This window comes from Schistocerca gregaria, unplaced genomic scaffold (genome assembly GCF_023897955.1).
Source record: "Schistocerca gregaria isolate iqSchGreg1 unplaced genomic scaffold, iqSchGreg1.2 ptg001279l, whole genome shotgun sequence".
NCBI lineage: Eukaryota > Metazoa > Arthropoda > Insecta > Orthoptera > Acrididae > Schistocerca > Schistocerca gregaria.
The window spans coordinates 60,699-75,904 of record NW_026062591.1 but is presented as its reverse complement, the minus strand read 5'-3'; the positions used below and the strand labels follow the sequence as shown (position 1 = coordinate 75,904).

At 52.6% G+C, this 15,206-nt stretch overlaps 24 non-coding genes across 24 annotated transcripts; 10 read left to right on the top strand and 14 right to left on the bottom strand.

Annotated features, from left to right (window-relative positions):
• Nucleotides 1–239: 239 nt before the first annotated feature.
• On the bottom strand, nt 240–311 carry Trnad-guc (transfer RNA aspartic acid (anticodon GUC)). The gene has a single exon. It is a non-coding gene; the product is annotated as a tRNA-Asp (tRNA).
• A 101-nt stretch (nt 312–412) lies between these two features.
• Nucleotides 413–504, bottom strand: Trnai-uau (transfer RNA isoleucine (anticodon UAU)). Its single transcript is given in 2 exon segments — nt 413–448; nt 467–504. It is a non-coding gene; the product is annotated as a tRNA-Ile (tRNA).
• Nucleotides 505–1,242: 738 nt separating this feature from the next.
• Nucleotides 1,243–1,314, top strand: Trnam-cau (transfer RNA methionine (anticodon CAU)). Its single transcript has one exon. It is a non-coding gene; the product is annotated as a tRNA-Met (tRNA).
• A 206-nt stretch (nt 1,315–1,520) lies between these two features.
• Trnad-guc (transfer RNA aspartic acid (anticodon GUC)) lies at nt 1,521–1,592 on the bottom strand. The gene has a single exon. It is a non-coding gene; the product is annotated as a tRNA-Asp (tRNA).
• Nucleotides 1,593–1,693: 101 nt separating this feature from the next.
• On the bottom strand, nt 1,694–1,785 carry Trnai-uau (transfer RNA isoleucine (anticodon UAU)). The gene is given in 2 exon segments: nt 1,694–1,729; nt 1,748–1,785. It is a non-coding gene; the product is annotated as a tRNA-Ile (tRNA).
• Nucleotides 1,786–2,523: 738 nt separating this feature from the next.
• On the top strand, nt 2,524–2,595 carry Trnam-cau (transfer RNA methionine (anticodon CAU)). Its single transcript has one exon. It is a non-coding gene; the product is annotated as a tRNA-Met (tRNA).
• A 206-nt stretch (nt 2,596–2,801) lies between these two features.
• Trnad-guc (transfer RNA aspartic acid (anticodon GUC)) lies at nt 2,802–2,873 on the bottom strand. Its single transcript has one exon. It is a non-coding gene; the product is annotated as a tRNA-Asp (tRNA).
• Nucleotides 2,874–3,803: 930 nt separating this feature from the next.
• On the top strand, nt 3,804–3,875 carry Trnam-cau (transfer RNA methionine (anticodon CAU)). The gene has a single exon. It is a non-coding gene; the product is annotated as a tRNA-Met (tRNA).
• Nucleotides 3,876–4,081: 206 nt separating this feature from the next.
• Nucleotides 4,082–4,153, bottom strand: Trnad-guc (transfer RNA aspartic acid (anticodon GUC)). Its single transcript has one exon. It is a non-coding gene; the product is annotated as a tRNA-Asp (tRNA).
• A 1,207-nt stretch (nt 4,154–5,360) lies between these two features.
• On the bottom strand, nt 5,361–5,432 carry Trnad-guc (transfer RNA aspartic acid (anticodon GUC)). Its single transcript has one exon. It is a non-coding gene; the product is annotated as a tRNA-Asp (tRNA).
• A 930-nt stretch (nt 5,433–6,362) lies between these two features.
• On the top strand, nt 6,363–6,434 carry Trnam-cau (transfer RNA methionine (anticodon CAU)). The gene has a single exon. It is a non-coding gene; the product is annotated as a tRNA-Met (tRNA).
• Nucleotides 6,435–6,640: 206 nt separating this feature from the next.
• On the bottom strand, nt 6,641–6,712 carry Trnad-guc (transfer RNA aspartic acid (anticodon GUC)). Its single transcript has one exon. It is a non-coding gene; the product is annotated as a tRNA-Asp (tRNA).
• A 930-nt stretch (nt 6,713–7,642) lies between these two features.
• Nucleotides 7,643–7,714, top strand: Trnam-cau (transfer RNA methionine (anticodon CAU)). Its single transcript has one exon. It is a non-coding gene; the product is annotated as a tRNA-Met (tRNA).
• A 206-nt stretch (nt 7,715–7,920) lies between these two features.
• Trnad-guc (transfer RNA aspartic acid (anticodon GUC)) lies at nt 7,921–7,992 on the bottom strand. Its single transcript has one exon. It is a non-coding gene; the product is annotated as a tRNA-Asp (tRNA).
• Nucleotides 7,993–8,922: 930 nt separating this feature from the next.
• On the top strand, nt 8,923–8,994 carry Trnam-cau (transfer RNA methionine (anticodon CAU)). The gene has a single exon. It is a non-coding gene; the product is annotated as a tRNA-Met (tRNA).
• A 206-nt stretch (nt 8,995–9,200) lies between these two features.
• Trnad-guc (transfer RNA aspartic acid (anticodon GUC)) lies at nt 9,201–9,272 on the bottom strand. Its single transcript has one exon. It is a non-coding gene; the product is annotated as a tRNA-Asp (tRNA).
• Nucleotides 9,273–10,202: 930 nt separating this feature from the next.
• Nucleotides 10,203–10,274, top strand: Trnam-cau (transfer RNA methionine (anticodon CAU)). The gene has a single exon. It is a non-coding gene; the product is annotated as a tRNA-Met (tRNA).
• A 206-nt stretch (nt 10,275–10,480) lies between these two features.
• Trnad-guc (transfer RNA aspartic acid (anticodon GUC)) lies at nt 10,481–10,552 on the bottom strand. The gene has a single exon. It is a non-coding gene; the product is annotated as a tRNA-Asp (tRNA).
• A 930-nt stretch (nt 10,553–11,482) lies between these two features.
• On the top strand, nt 11,483–11,554 carry Trnam-cau (transfer RNA methionine (anticodon CAU)). The gene has a single exon. It is a non-coding gene; the product is annotated as a tRNA-Met (tRNA).
• A 206-nt stretch (nt 11,555–11,760) lies between these two features.
• Nucleotides 11,761–11,832, bottom strand: Trnad-guc (transfer RNA aspartic acid (anticodon GUC)). Its single transcript has one exon. It is a non-coding gene; the product is annotated as a tRNA-Asp (tRNA).
• A 930-nt stretch (nt 11,833–12,762) lies between these two features.
• Trnam-cau (transfer RNA methionine (anticodon CAU)) lies at nt 12,763–12,834 on the top strand. Its single transcript has one exon. It is a non-coding gene; the product is annotated as a tRNA-Met (tRNA).
• Nucleotides 12,835–13,040: 206 nt separating this feature from the next.
• On the bottom strand, nt 13,041–13,112 carry Trnad-guc (transfer RNA aspartic acid (anticodon GUC)). The gene has a single exon. It is a non-coding gene; the product is annotated as a tRNA-Asp (tRNA).
• A 930-nt stretch (nt 13,113–14,042) lies between these two features.
• Trnam-cau (transfer RNA methionine (anticodon CAU)) lies at nt 14,043–14,114 on the top strand. The gene has a single exon. It is a non-coding gene; the product is annotated as a tRNA-Met (tRNA).
• Nucleotides 14,115–14,320: 206 nt separating this feature from the next.
• Nucleotides 14,321–14,392, bottom strand: Trnad-guc (transfer RNA aspartic acid (anticodon GUC)). Its single transcript has one exon. It is a non-coding gene; the product is annotated as a tRNA-Asp (tRNA).
• Nucleotides 14,393–15,206: the final 814 nt, after the last annotated feature.

The window sequence follows — 15,206 nt, the reverse complement described above, 5'->3', positions numbered from 1 at the left end:
ACACACACGCTGAGACAGATCCACGCTCTGCTAAAATTATATCTTTTGCTGATTGTGTCGAGATCGATTACTACGCGTGGAGAGTCGGCATTAACAGCGAACCCCATAATTAGAAAGTGTGAGGAATGCGAGAACTACTTCCTACGATGTAGCATTTTGCAGCAAGTTAATGGCAAAGTTAATGCTCTTCCACCCCACACGCGCAACACTCGAGCAGATTTGTGAGATAAAAGTCGCGCCTCCCCGGCGGGGAATCGAACCCCGGTCTCCCGCGTGACAGGCGGGGATACTAACCACTATACTACCGAGGAAGACGCACCTACCGCATATAATGCACATTAAACTTGTTGGCGTAGCTGATACATCTGAAATCTAGCCTCCAGATGCTGTCAGCTGTTACGACATAAAAGTATGCCCCAGGTGAGGCTCGAACTCACAACCCCGGCATTGCTCACGGCTACTGCCTTATAAGTACCGTGCGCTAACCAATTGCGCCACTGGGGCTACAGCCAAACGCTCTCAATTAGCCATATTCACTTTGCTGCAAACCAGTGGTGGCCACAAATACATACGATCGCCACCTGCGGCCACACTGCGACTTTGGCACCTAACTACGAATGCTTCGTGCTATTCGTGTTTCATATGCTACGCTTACATGCACATCAACTGCCTCTAGTCAACGAAAAAACGCAGAAAAACGCGCGCCTTGCCTCCTGCTACCTGTCGAACAGCGGGCGCAGATATGTGGCAAGGTCCAAGCTCTGCAAGCGCACCGCGACCACGCCGCTGGACGAGAAGTGCCTTCCTTGGGAGCTTGCAGAGCCCTGAAGAACACGTTTCTTAGAGAGGTGCACTTGTCTCGTAGAACGAGACACAGTCCGTGGCCCTATGGCGCAAGGGATAACGCGTCTGACAACGGATCGGAAGATTCCAGCTTCTGATCCTGGCACGGTCGGCATTTTGTTAGTTGCCAACGCGCAGCTCGGCAGTGGATTTCGTATGTCGCCGCATCGAGGAGTGCAGTGTTATTCCTGTGCATCTCGCAGCTGCATGTCGAGGTGATGGTGGTAAATGCCGCTGCCTGCAAGCGTCAGCGTAGCATCAGTCGAGCAAAGTCGAGACAAGTCAAGCTGAGAGCTGTAGGAGATGTTGCGCAATTAAATGTACGCGTGTGAAAGCCACGCAGACAACACTGTCCAAGTGTCCCACGTGATGTGACGAAGAGCTAGAACACCCCCACACAGCAGAGTGGCGCAGTGGAAGCGTGCTGGGCCCATAACCCAGAGGTCCGTGGATCGAAACCACGCTCTGCTAAAATTATATCTTTTGCTGATTGTGTCGAGATCGATTACTACGCGTGGAGAGTCGGCATTAACAGCGAACCCCATAATTAGAAAGTGTGAGGAATGCGAGAACTACTTCCTACGATGTAGCATTTTGCAGCAAGTTAATGGCAAAGTTAATGCTCTTCCACCCCACACGCGCAACACTCGAGCAGATTTGTGAGATAAAAGTCGCGCCTCCCCGGCGGGGAATCGAACCCCGGTCTCCCGCGTGACAGGCGGGGATACTAACCACTATACTACCGAGGAAGACGCACCTACCGCATATAATGCACATTAAACTTGTTGGCGTAGCTGATACATCTGAAATCTAGCCTCCAGATGCTGTCAGCTGTTACGACATAAAAGTATGCCCCAGGTGAGGCTCGAACTCACAACCCCGGCATTGCTCACGGCTACTGCCTTATAAGTACCGTGCGCTAACCAATTGCGCCACTGGGGCTACAGCCAAACGCTCTCAATTAGCCATATTCACTTTGCTGCAAACCAGTGGTGGCCACAAATACATACGATCGCCACCTGCGGCCACACTGCGACTTTGGCACCTAACTACGAATGCTTCGTGCTATTCGTGTTTCATATGCTACGCTTACATGCACATCAACTGCCTCTAGTCAACGAAAAAACGCAGAAAAACGCGCGCCTTGCCTCCTGCTACCTGTCGAACAGCGGGCGCAGATATGTGGCAAGGTCCAAGCTCTGCAAGCGCACCGCGACCACGCCGCTGGACGAGAAGTGCCTTCCTTGGGAGCTTGCAGAGCCCTGAAGAACACGTTTCTTAGAGAGGTGCACTTGTCTCGTAGAACGAGACACAGTCCGTGGCCCTATGGCGCAAGGGATAACGCGTCTGACAACGGATCGGAAGATTCCAGCTTCTGATCCTGGCACGGTCGGCATTTTGTTAGTTGCCAACGCGCAGCTCGGCAGTGGATTTCGTATGTCGCCGCATCGAGGAGTGCAGTGTTATTCCTGTGCATCTCGCAGCTGCATGTCGAGGTGATGGTGGTAAATGCCGCTGCCTGCAAGCGTCAGCGTAGCATCAGTCGAGCAAAGTCGAGACAAGTCAAGCTGAGAGCTGTAGGAGATGTTGCGCAATTAAATGTACGCGTGTGAAAGCCACGCAGACAACACTGTCCAAGTGTCCCACGTGATGTGACGAAGAGCTAGAACACCCCCACACAGCAGAGTGGCGCAGTGGAAGCGTGCTGGGCCCATAACCCAGAGGTCCGTGGATCGAAACCACGCTCTGCTAAAATTATATCTTTTGCTGATTGTGTCGAGATCGATTACTACGCGTGGAGAGTCGGCATTAACAGCGAACCCCATAATTAGAAAGTGTGAGGAATGCGAGAACTACTTCCTACGATGTAGCATTTTGCAGCAAGTTAATGGCAAAGTTAATGCTCTTCCACCCCACACGCGCAACACTCGAGCAGATTTGTGAGATAAAAGTCGCGCCTCCCCGGCGGGGAATCGAACCCCGGTCTCCCGCGTGACAGGCGGGGATACTAACCACTATACTACCGAGGAAGACGCACCTACCGCATATAATGCACATTAAACTTGTTGGCGTAGCTGATACATCTGAAATCTAGCCTCCAGATGCTGTCAGCTGTTACGACATAAAAGTATGCCCCAGGTGAGGCTCGAATTACAACCCCGGCATTGCTCACGGCTACTGCCTTATAAGTACCGTGCGCTAACCAATTGCGCCACTGGGGCTACAGCCAAACGCTCTCAATTAGCCATATTCACTTTGCTGCAAACCAGTGGTGGCCACAAATACATACGATCGCCACCTGCGGCCACACTGCGACTTTGGCACCTAACTACGAATGCTTCGTGCTATTCGTGTTTCATATGCTACGCTTACATGCACATCAACTGCCTCTAGTCAACGAAAAAACGCAGAAAAACGCGCGCCTTGCCTCCTGCTACCTGTCGAACAGCGGGCGCAGATATGTGGCAAGGTCCAAGCTCTGCAAGCGCACCGCGACCACGCCGCTGGACGAGAAGTGCCTTCCTTGGGAGCTTGCAGAGCCCTGAAGAACACGTTTCTTAGAGAGGTGCACTTGTCTCGTAGAACGAGACACAGTCCGTGGCCCTATGGCGCAAGGGATAACGCGTCTGACAACGGATCGGAAGATTCCAGCTTCTGATCCTGGCACGGTCGGCATTTTGTTAGTTGCCAACGCGCAGCTCGGCAGTGGATTTCGTATGTCGCCGCATCGAGGAGTGCAGTGTTATTCCTGTGCATCTCGCAGCTGCATGTCGAGGTGATGGTGGTAAATGCCGCTGCCTGCAAGCGTCAGCGTAGCATCAGTCGAGCAAAGTCGAGACAAGTCAAGCTGAGAGCTGTAGGAGATGTTGCGCAATTAAATGTACGCGTGTGAAAGCCACGCAGACAACACTGTCCAAGTGTCCCACGTGATGTGACGAAGAGCTAGAACACCCCCACACAGCAGAGTGGCGCAGTGGAAGCGTGCTGGGCCCATAACCCAGAGGTCCGTGGATCGAAACCACGCTCTGCTAAAATTATATCTTTTGCTGATTGTGTCGAGATCGATTACTACGCGTGGAGAGTCGGCATTAACAGCGAACCCCATAATTAGAAAGTGTGAGGAATGCGAGAACTACTTCCTACGATGTAGCATTTTGCAGCAAGTTAATGGCAAAGTTAATGCTCTTCCACCCCACACGCGCAACACTCGAGCAGATTTGTGAGATAAAAGTCGCGCCTCCCCGGCGGGGAATCGAACCCCGGTCTCCCGCGTGACAGGCGGGGATACTAACCACTATACTACCGAGGAAGACGCACCTACCGCATATAATGCACATTAAACTTGTTGGCGTAGCTGATACATCTGAAATCTAGCCTCCAGATGCTGTCAGCTGTTACGACATAAAAGTATGCCCCAGGTGAGGCTCGAATTACAACCCCGGCATTGCTCACGGCTACTGCCTTATAAGTACCGTGCGCTAACCAATTGCGCCACTGGGGCTACAGCCAAACGCTCTCAATTAGCCATATTCACTTTGCTGCAAACCAGTGGTGGCCACAAATACATACGATCGCCACCTGCGGCCACACTGCGACTTTGGCACCTAACTACGAATGCTTCGTGCTATTCGTGTTTCATATGCTACGCTTACATGCACATCAACTGCCTCTAGTCAACGAAAAAACGCAGAAAAACGCGCGCCTTGCCTCCTGCTACCTGTCGAACAGCGGGCGCAGATATGTGGCAAGGTCCAAGCTCTGCAAGCGCACCGCGACCACGCCGCTGGACGAGAAGTGCCTTCCTTGGGAGCTTGCAGAGCCCTGAAGAACACGTTTCTTAGAGAGGTGCACTTGTCTCGTAGAACGAGACACAGTCCGTGGCCCTATGGCGCAAGGGATAACGCGTCTGACAACGGATCGGAAGATTCCAGCTTCTGATCCTGGCACTGTCGGCATTTTGTTAGTTGCCAACGCGCAGCTCGGCAGTGGATTTCGTATGTCGCCGCATCGAGGAGTGCAGTGTTATTCCTGTGCATCTCGCAGCTGCATGTCGAGGTGATGGTGGTAAATGCCGCTGCCTGCAAGCGTCAGCGTAGCGTCAGTCGAGCAAAGTCGAGACAAGTCAAGCTGAGAGCTGTAGGAGATGTTGCGCAATTAAATGTACGCGTGTGAAAGCCACGCAGACAACACTGTCCAAGTGTCCCACGTGATGTGACGAAGAGCTAGAACACCCCCACACAGCAGAGTGGCGCAGTGGAAGCGTGCTGGGCCCATAACCCAGAGGTCCGTGGATCATCTGTCTCGCGTGTGTATTATATCTTTTGCTGATTGTGTCGAGATCGATTACTACGCGTGGAGAGTCGGCATTAACAGCGAACCCCATAATTAGAAAGTGTGAGGAATGCGAGAAACTACTTCCTACGATGTAGCATTTTGCAGCAAGTTAATGGCAAAGTTAATGCTCTTCCACCCCACACGCGCAACACTCGAGCAGATTTGTGAGATAAAAGTCGCGCCTCCCCGGCGGGGAATCGAACCCCGGTCTCCCGCGTGACAGGCGGGGATACTAACCACTATACTACCGAGGAAGACGCACCTACCGCATATAATGCACATTAAACTTGTTGGCGTAGCTGATACATCTGAAATCTAGCCTCCAGATGCTGTCAGCTGTTACGACATAAAAGTATGCCCCAGGTGAGGCTCGAATTACAACCCCGGCATTGCTCACGGCTACTGCCTTATAAGTACCGTGCGCTAACCAATTGCGCCACTGGGGCTACAGCCAAACGCTCTCAATTAGCCATATTCACTTTGCTGCAAACCAGTGGTGGCCACAAATACATACGATCGCCACCTGCGGCCACACTGCGACTTTGGCACCTAACTACGAATGCTTCGTGCTATTCGTGTTTCATATGCTACGCTTACATGCACATCAACTGCCTCTAGTCAACGAAAAAACGCAGAAAAACGCGCGCCTTGCCTCCTGCTACCTGTCGAACAGCGGGCGCAGATATGTGGCAAGGTCCAAGCTCTGCAAGCGCACCGCGACCACGCCGCTGGACGAGAAGTGCCTTCCTTGGGAGCTTGCAGAGCCCTGAAGAACACGTTTCTTAGAGAGGTGCACTTGTCTCGTAGAACGAGACACAGTCCGTGGCCCTATGGCGCAAGGGATAACGCGTCTGACAACGGATCGGAAGATTCCAGCTTCTGATCCTGGCACGGTCGGCATTTTGTTAGTTGCCAACGCGCAGCTCGGCAGTGGATTTCGTATGTCGCCGCATCGAGGAGTGCAGTGTTATTCCTGTGCATCTCGCAGCTGCATGTCGAGGTGATGGTGGTAAATGCCGCTGCCTGCAAGCGTCAGCGTAGCGTCAGTCGAGCAAAGTCGAGACAAGTCAAGCTGAGAGCTGTAGGAGATGTTGCGCAATTAAATGTACGCGTGTGAAAGCCACGCAGACAACACTGTCCAAGTGTCCCACGTGATGTGACGAAGAGCTAGAACACCCCCACACAGCAGAGTGGCGCAGTGGAAGCGTGCTGGGCCCATAACCCAGAGGTCCGTGGATCGAAACCACGCTCTGCTAAAATTATATCTTTTGCTGATTGTGTCGAGATCGATTACTACGCGTGGAGAGTCGGCATTAACAGCGAACCCCATAATTAGAAAGTGTGAGGAATGCGAGAACTACTTCCTACGATGTAGCATTTTGCAGCAAGTTAATGGCAAAGTTAATGCTCTTCCACCCCACACGCGCAACACTCGAGCAGATTTGTGAGATAAAAGTCGCGCCTCCCCGGCGGGGAATCGAACCCCGGTCTCCCGCGTGACAGGCGGGGATACTAACCACTATACTACCGAGGAAGACGCACCTACCGCATATAATGCACATTAAACTTGTTGGCGTAGCTGATACATCTGAAATCTAGCCTCCAGATGCTGTCAGCTGTTACGACATAAAAGTATGCCCCAGGTGAGGCTCGAATTACAACCCCGGCATTGCTCACGGCTACTGCCTTATAAGTACCGTGCGCTAACCAATTGCGCCACTGGGGCTACAGCCAAACGCTCTCAATTAGCCATATTCACTTTGCTGCAAACCAGTGGTGGCCACAAATACATACGATCGCCACCTGCGGCCACACTGCGACTTTGGCACCTAACTACGAATGCTTCGTGCTATTCGTGTTTCATATGCTACGCTTACATGCACATCAACTGCCTCTAGTCAACGAAAAAACGCAGAAAAACGCGCGCCTTGCCTCCTGCTACCTGTCGAACAGCGGGCGCAGATATGTGGCAAGGTCCAAGCTCTGCAAGCGCACCGCGACCACGCCGCTGGACGAGAAGTGCCTTCCTTGGGAGCTTGCAGAGCCCTGAAGAACACGTTTCTTAGAGAGGTGCACTTGTCTCGTAGAACGAGACACAGTCCGTGGCCCTATGGCGCAAGGGATAACGCGTCTGACAACGGATCGGAAGATTCCAGCTTCTGATCCTGGCACGGTCGGCATTTTGTTAGTTGCCAACGCGCAGCTCGGCAGTGGATTTCGTATGTCGCCGCATCGAGGAGTGCAGTGTTATTCCTGTGCATCTCGCAGCTGCATGTCGAGGTGATGGTGGTAAATGCCGCTGCCTGCAAGCGTCAGCGTAGCGTCAGTCGAGCAAAGTCGAGACAAGTCAAGCTGAGAGCTGTAGGAGATGTTGCGCAATTAAATGTACGCGTGTGAAAGCCACGCAGACAACACTGTCCAAGTGTCCCACGTGATGTGACGAAGAGCTAGAACACCCCCACACAGCAGAGTGGCGCAGTGGAAGCGTGCTGGGCCCATAACCCAGAGGTCCGTGGATCGAAACCACGCTCTGCTAAAATTATATCTTTTGCTGATTGTGTCGAGATCGATTACTACGCGTGGAGAGTCGGCATTAACAGCGAACCCCATAATTAGAAAGTGTGAGGAATGCGAGAACTACTTCCTACGATGTAGCATTTTGCAGCAAGTTAATGGCAAAGTTAATGCTCTTCCACCCCACACGCGCAACACTCGAGCAGATTTGTGAGATAAAAGTCGCGCCTCCCCGGCGGGGAATCGAACCCCGGTCTCCCGCGTGACAGGCGGGGATACTAACCACTATACTACCGAGGAAGACGCACCTACCGCATATAATGCACATTAAACTTGTTGGCGTAGCTGATACATCTGAAATCTAGCCTCCAGATGCTGTCAGCTGTTACGACATAAAAGTATGCCCCAGGTGAGGCTCGAATTACAACCCCGGCATTGCTCACGGCTACTGCCTTATAAGTACCGTGCGCTAACCAATTGCGCCACTGGGGCTACAGCCAAACGCTCTCAATTAGCCATATTCACTTTGCTGCAAACCAGTGGTGGCCACAAATACATACGATCGCCACCTGCGGCCACACTGCGACTTTGGCACCTAACTACGAATGCTTCGTGCTATTCGTGTTTCATATGCTACGCTTACATGCACATCAACTGCCTCTAGTCAACGAAAAAACGCAGAAAAACGCGCGCCTTGCCTCCTGCTACCTGTCGAACAGCGGGCGCAGATATGTGGCAAGGTCCAAGCTCTGCAAGCGCACCGCGACCACGCCGCTGGACGAGAAGTGCCTTCCTTGGGAGCTTGCAGAGCCCTGAAGAACACGTTTCTTAGAGAGGTGCACTTGTCTCGTAGAACGAGACACAGTCCGTGGCCCTATGGCGCAAGGGATAACGCGTCTGACAACGGATCGGAAGATTCCAGCTTCTGATCCTGGCACGGTCGGCATTTTGTTAGTTGCCAACGCGCAGCTCGGCAGTGGATTTCGTATGTCGCCGCATCGAGGAGTGCAGTGTTATTCCTGTGCATCTCGCAGCTGCATGTCGAGGTGATGGTGGTAAATGCCGCTGCCTGCAAGCGTCAGCGTAGCGTCAGTCGAGCAAAGTCGAGACAAGTCAAGCTGAGAGCTGTAGGAGATGTTGCGCAATTAAATGTACGCGTGTGAAAGCCACGCAGACAACACTGTCCAAGTGTCCCACGTGATGTGACGAAGAGCTAGAACACCCCCACACAGCAGAGTGGCGCAGTGGAAGCGTGCTGGGCCCATAACCCAGAGGTCCGTGGATCGAAACCACGCTCTGCTAAAATTATATCTTTTGCTGATTGTGTCGAGATCGATTACTACGCGTGGAGAGTCGGCATTAACAGCGAACCCCATAATTAGAAAGTGTGAGGAATGCGAGAACTACTTCCTACGATGTAGCATTTTGCAGCAAGTTAATGGCAAAGTTAATGCTCTTCCACCCCACACGCGCAACACTCGAGCAGATTTGTGAGATAAAAGTCGCGCCTCCCCGGCGGGGAATCGAACCCCGGTCTCCCGCGTGACAGGCGGGGATACTAACCACTATACTACCGAGGAAGACGCACCTACCGCATATAATGCACATTAAACTTGTTGGCGTAGCTGATACATCTGAAATCTAGCCTCCAGATGCTGTCAGCTGTTACGACATAAAAGTATGCCCCAGGTGAGGCTCGAATTACAACCCCGGCATTGCTCACGGCTACTGCCTTATAAGTACCGTGCGCTAACCAATTGCGCCACTGGGGCTACAGCCAAACGCTCTCAATTAGCCATATTCACTTTGCTGCAAACCAGTGGTGGCCACAAATACATACGATCGCCACCTGCGGCCACACTGCGACTTTGGCACCTAACTACGAATGCTTCGTGCTATTCGTGTTTCATATGCTACGCTTACATGCACATCAACTGCCTCTAGTCAACGAAAAAACGCAGAAAAACGCGCGCCTTGCCTCCTGCTACCTGTCGAACAGCGGGCGCAGATATGTGGCAAGGTCCAAGCTCTGCAAGCGCACCGCGACCACGCCGCTGGACGAGAAGTGCCTTCCTTGGGAGCTTGCAGAGCCCTGAAGAACACGTTTCTTAGAGAGGTGCACTTGTCTCGTAGAACGAGACACAGTCCGTGGCCCTATGGCGCAAGGGATAACGCGTCTGACAACGGATCGGAAGATTCCAGCTTCTGATCCTGGCACGGTCGGCATTTTGTTAGTTGCCAACGCGCAGCTCGGCAGTGGATTTCGTATGTCGCCGCATCGAGGAGTGCAGTGTTATTCCTGTGCATCTCGCAGCTGCATGTCGAGGTGATGGTGGTAAATGCCGCTGCCTGCAAGCGTCAGCGTAGCGTCAGTCGAGCAAAGTCGAGACAAGTCAAGCTGAGAGCTGTAGGAGATGTTGCGCAATTAAATGTACGCGTGTGAAAGCCACGCAGACAACACTGTCCAAGTGTCCCACGTGATGTGACGAAGAGCTAGAACACCCCCACACAGCAGAGTGGCGCAGTGGAAGCGTGCTGGGCCCATAACCCAGAGGTCCGTGGATCGAAACCACGCTCTGCTAAAATTATATCTTTTGCTGATTGTGTCGAGATCGATTACTACGCGTGGAGAGTCGGCATTAACAGCGAACCCCATAATTAGAAAGTGTGAGGAATGCGAGAACTACTTCCTACGATGTAGCATTTTGCAGCAAGTTAATGGCAAAGTTAATGCTCTTCCACCCCACACGCGCAACACTCGAGCAGATTTGTGAGATAAAAGTCGCGCCTCCCCGGCGGGGAATCGAACCCCGGTCTCCCGCGTGACAGGCGGGGATACTAACCACTATACTACCGAGGAAGACGCACCTACCGCATATAATGCACATTAAACTTGTTGGCGTAGCTGATACATCTGAAATCTAGCCTCCAGATGCTGTCAGCTGTTACGACATAAAAGTATGCCCCAGGTGAGGCTCGAATTACAACCCCGGCATTGCTCACGGCTACTGCCTTATAAGTACCGTGCGCTAACCAATTGCGCCACTGGGGCTACAGCCAAACGCTCTCAATTAGCCATATTCACTTTGCTGCAAACCAGTGGTGGCCACAAATACATACGATCGCCACCTGCGGCCACACTGCGACTTTGGCACCTAACTACGAATGCTTCGTGCTATTCGTGTTTCATATGCTACGCTTACATGCACATCAACTGCCTCTAGTCAACGAAAAAACGCAGAAAAACGCGCGCCTTGCCTCCTGCTACCTGTCGAACAGCGGGCGCAGATATGTGGCAAGGTCCAAGCTCTGCAAGCGCACCGCGACCACGCCGCTGGACGAGAAGTGCCTTCCTTGGGAGCTTGCAGAGCCCTGAAGAACACGTTTCTTAGAGAGGTGCACTTGTCTCGTAGAACGAGACACAGTCCGTGGCCCTATGGCGCAAGGGATAACGCGTCTGACAACGGATCGGAAGATTCCAGCTTCTGATCCTGGCACGGTCGGCATTTTGTTAGTTGCCAACGCGCAGCTCGGCAGTGGATTTCGTATGTCGCCGCATCGAGGAGTGCAGTGTTATTCCTGTGCATCTCGCAGCTGCATGTCGAGGTGATGGTGGTAAATGCCGCTGCCTGCAAGCGTCAGCGTAGCGTCAGTCGAGCAAAGTCGAGACAAGTCAAGCTGAGAGCTGTAGGAGATGTTGCGCAATTAAATGTACGCGTGTGAAAGCCACGCAGACAACACTGTCCAAGTGTCCCACGTGATGTGACGAAGAGCTAGAACACCCCCACACAGCAGAGTGGCGCAGTGGAAGCGTGCTGGGCCCATAACCCAGAGGTCCGTGGATCGAAACCACGCTCTGCTAAAATTATATCTTTTGCTGATTGTGTCGAGATCGATTACTACGCGTGGAGAGTCGGCATTAACAGCGAACCCCATAATTAGAAAGTGTGAGGAATGCGAGAACTACTTCCTACGATGTAGCATTTTGCAGCAAGTTAATGGCAAAGTTAATGCTCTTCCACCCCACACGCGCAACACTCGAGCAGATTTGTGAGATAAAAGTCGCGCCTCCCCGGCGGGGAATCGAACCCCGGTCTCCCGCGTGACAGGCGGGGATACTAACCACTATACTACCGAGGAAGACGCACCTACCGCATATAATGCACATTAAACTTGTTGGCGTAGCTGATACATCTGAAATCTAGCCTCCAGATGCTGTCAGCTGTTACGACATAAAAGTATGCCCCAGGTGAGGCTCGAATTACAACCCCGGCATTGCTCACGGCTACTGCCTTATAAGTACCGTGCGCTAACCAATTGCGCCACTGGGGCTACAGCCAAACGCTCTCAATTAGCCATATTCACTTTGCTGCAAACCAGTGGTGGCCACAAATACATACGATCGCCACCTGCGGCCACACTGCGACTTTGGCACCTAACTACGAATGCTTCGTGCTATTCGTGTTTCATATGCTACGCTTACATGCACATCAACTGCCTCTAGTCAACGAAAAAACGCAGAAAAACGCGCGCCTTGCCTCCTGCTACCTGTCGAACAGCGGGCGCAGATATGTGGCAAGGTCCAAGCTCTGCAAGCGCACCGCGACCACGCCGCTGGACGAGAAGTGCCTTCCTTGGGAGCTTGCAGAGCCCTGAAGAACACGTTTCTTAGAGAGGTGCACTTGTCTCGTAGAACGAGACACAGTCCGTGGCCCTATGGCGCAAGGGATAACGCGTCTGACAACGGATCGGAAGATTCCAGCTTCTGATCCTGGCACGGTCGGCATTTTGTTAGTTGCCAACGCGCAGCTCGGCAGTGGATTTCGTATGTCGCCGCATCGAGGAGTGCAGTGTTATTCCTGTGCATCTCGCAGCTGCATGTCGAGGTGATGGTGGTAAATGCCGCTGCCTGCAAGCGTCAGCGTAGCGTCAGTCGAGCAAAGTCGAGACAAGTCAAGCTGAGAGCTGTAGGAGATGTTGCGCAATTAAATGTACGCGTGTGAAAGCCACGCAGACAACACTGTCCAAGTGTCCCACGTGATGTGACGAAGAGCTAGAACACCCCCACACAGCAGAGTGGCGCAGTGGAAGCGTGCTGGGCCCATAACCCAGAGGTCCGTGGATCGAAACCACGCTCTGCTAAAATTATATCTTTTGCTGATTGTGTCGAGATCGATTACTACGCGTGGAGAGTCGGCATTAACAGCGAACCCCATAATTAGAAAGTGTGAGGAATGCGAGAACTACTTCCTACGATGTAGCATTTTGCAGCAAGTTAATGGCAAAGTTAATGCTCTTCCACCCCACACGCGCAACACTCGAGCAGATTTGTGAGATAAAAGTCGCGCCTCCCCGGCGGGGAATCGAACCCCGGTCTCCCGCGTGACAGGCGGGGATACTAACCACTATACTACCGAGGAAGACGCACCTACCGCATATAATGCACATTAAACTTGTTGGCGTAGCTGATACATCTGAAATCTAGCCTCCAGATGCTGTCAGCTGTTACGACATAAAAGTATGCCCCAGGTGAGGCTCGAATTACAACCCCGGCATTGCTCACGGCTACTGCCTTATAAGTACCGTGCGCTAACCAATTGCGCCACTGGGGCTACAGCCAAACGCTCTCAATTAGCCATATTCACTTTGCTGCAAACCAGTGGTGGCCACAAATACATACGATCGCCACCTGCGGCCACACTGCGACTTTGGCACCTAACTACGAATGCTTCGTGCTATTCGTGTTTCATATGCTACGCTTACATGCACATCAACTGCCTCTAGTCAACGAAAAAACGCAGAAAAACGCGCGCCTTGCCTCCTGCTACCTGTCGAACAGCGGGCGCAGATATGTGGCAAGGTCCAAGCTCTGCAAGCGCACCGCGACCACGCCGCTGGACGAGAAGTGCCTTCCTTGGGAGCTTGCAGAGCCCTGAAGAACACGTTTCTTAGAGAGGTGCACTTGTCTCGTAGAACGAGACACAGTCCGTGGCCCTATGGCGCAAGGGATAACGCGTCTGACAACGGATCGGAAGATTCCAGCTTCTGATCCTGGCACGGTCGGCATTTTGTTAGTTGCCAACGCGCAGCTCGGCAGTGGATTTCGTATGTCGCCGCATCGAGGAGTGCAGTGTTATTCCTGTGCATCTCGCAGCTGCATGTCGAGGTGATGGTGGTAAATGCCGCTGCCTGCAAGCGTCAGCGTAGCGTCAGTCGAGCAAAGTCGAGACAAGTCAAGCTGAGAGCTGTAGGAGATGTTGCGCAATTAAATGTACGCGTGTGAAAGCCACGCAGACAACACTGTCCAAGTGTCCCACGTGATGTGACGAAGAGCTAGAACACCCCCACACAGCAGAGTGGCGCAGTGGAAGCGTGCTGGGCCCATAACCCAGAGGTCCGTGGATCGAAACCACGCTCTGCTAAAATTATATCTTTTGCTGATTGTGTCGAGATCGATTACTACGCGTGGAGAGTCGGCATTAACAGCGAACCCCATAATTAGAAAGTGTGAGGAATGCGAGAACTACTTCCTACGATGTAGCATTTTGCAGCAAGTTAATGGCAAAGTTAATGCTCTTCCACCCCACACGCGCAACACTCGAGCAGATTTGTGAGATAAAAGTCGCGCCTCCCCGGCGGGGAATCGAACCCCGGTCTCCCGCGTGACAGGCGGGGATACTAACCACTATACTACCGAGGAAGACGCACCTACCGCATATAATGCACATTAAACTTGTTGGCGTAGCTGATACATCTGAAATCTAGCCTCCAGATGCTGTCAGCTGTTACGACATAAAAGTATGCCCCAGGTGAGGCTCGAATTACAACCCCGGCATTGCTCACGGCTACTGCCTTATAAGTACCGTGCGCTAACCAATTGCGCCACTGGGGCTACAGCCAAACGCTCTCAATTAGCCATATTCACTTTGCTGCAAACCAGTGGTGGCCACAAATACATACGATCGCCACCTGCGGCCACACTGCGACTTTGGCACCTAACTACGAATGCTTCGTGCTATTCGTGTTTCATATGCTACGCTTACATGCACATCAACTGCCTCTAGTCAACGAAAAAACGCAGAAAAACGCGCGCCTTGCCTCCTGCTACCTGTCGAACAGCGGGCGCAGATATGTGGCAAGGTCCAAGCTCTGCAAGCGCACCGCGACCACGCCGCTGGACGAGAAGTGCCTTCCTTGGGAGCTTGCAGAGCCCTGAAGAACACGTTTCTTAGAGAGGTGCACTTGTCTCGTAGAACGAGACACAGTCCGTGGCCCTATGGCGCAAGGGATAACGCGTCTGACAACGGATCGGAAGATTCCAGCTTCTGATCCTGGCACGGTCGGCATTTTGTTAGTTGCCAACGCGCAGCTCGGCAGTGGATTTCGTATGTCGCCGCATCGAGGAGTGCAGTGTTATTCCTGTGCATCTCGCAGCTGCATGTCGAGGTGATGGTGGTAAATGCCGCTGCCTGCAAGCGTCAGCGTAGCGTCAGTCGAGCAAAGTCGAGACAAGT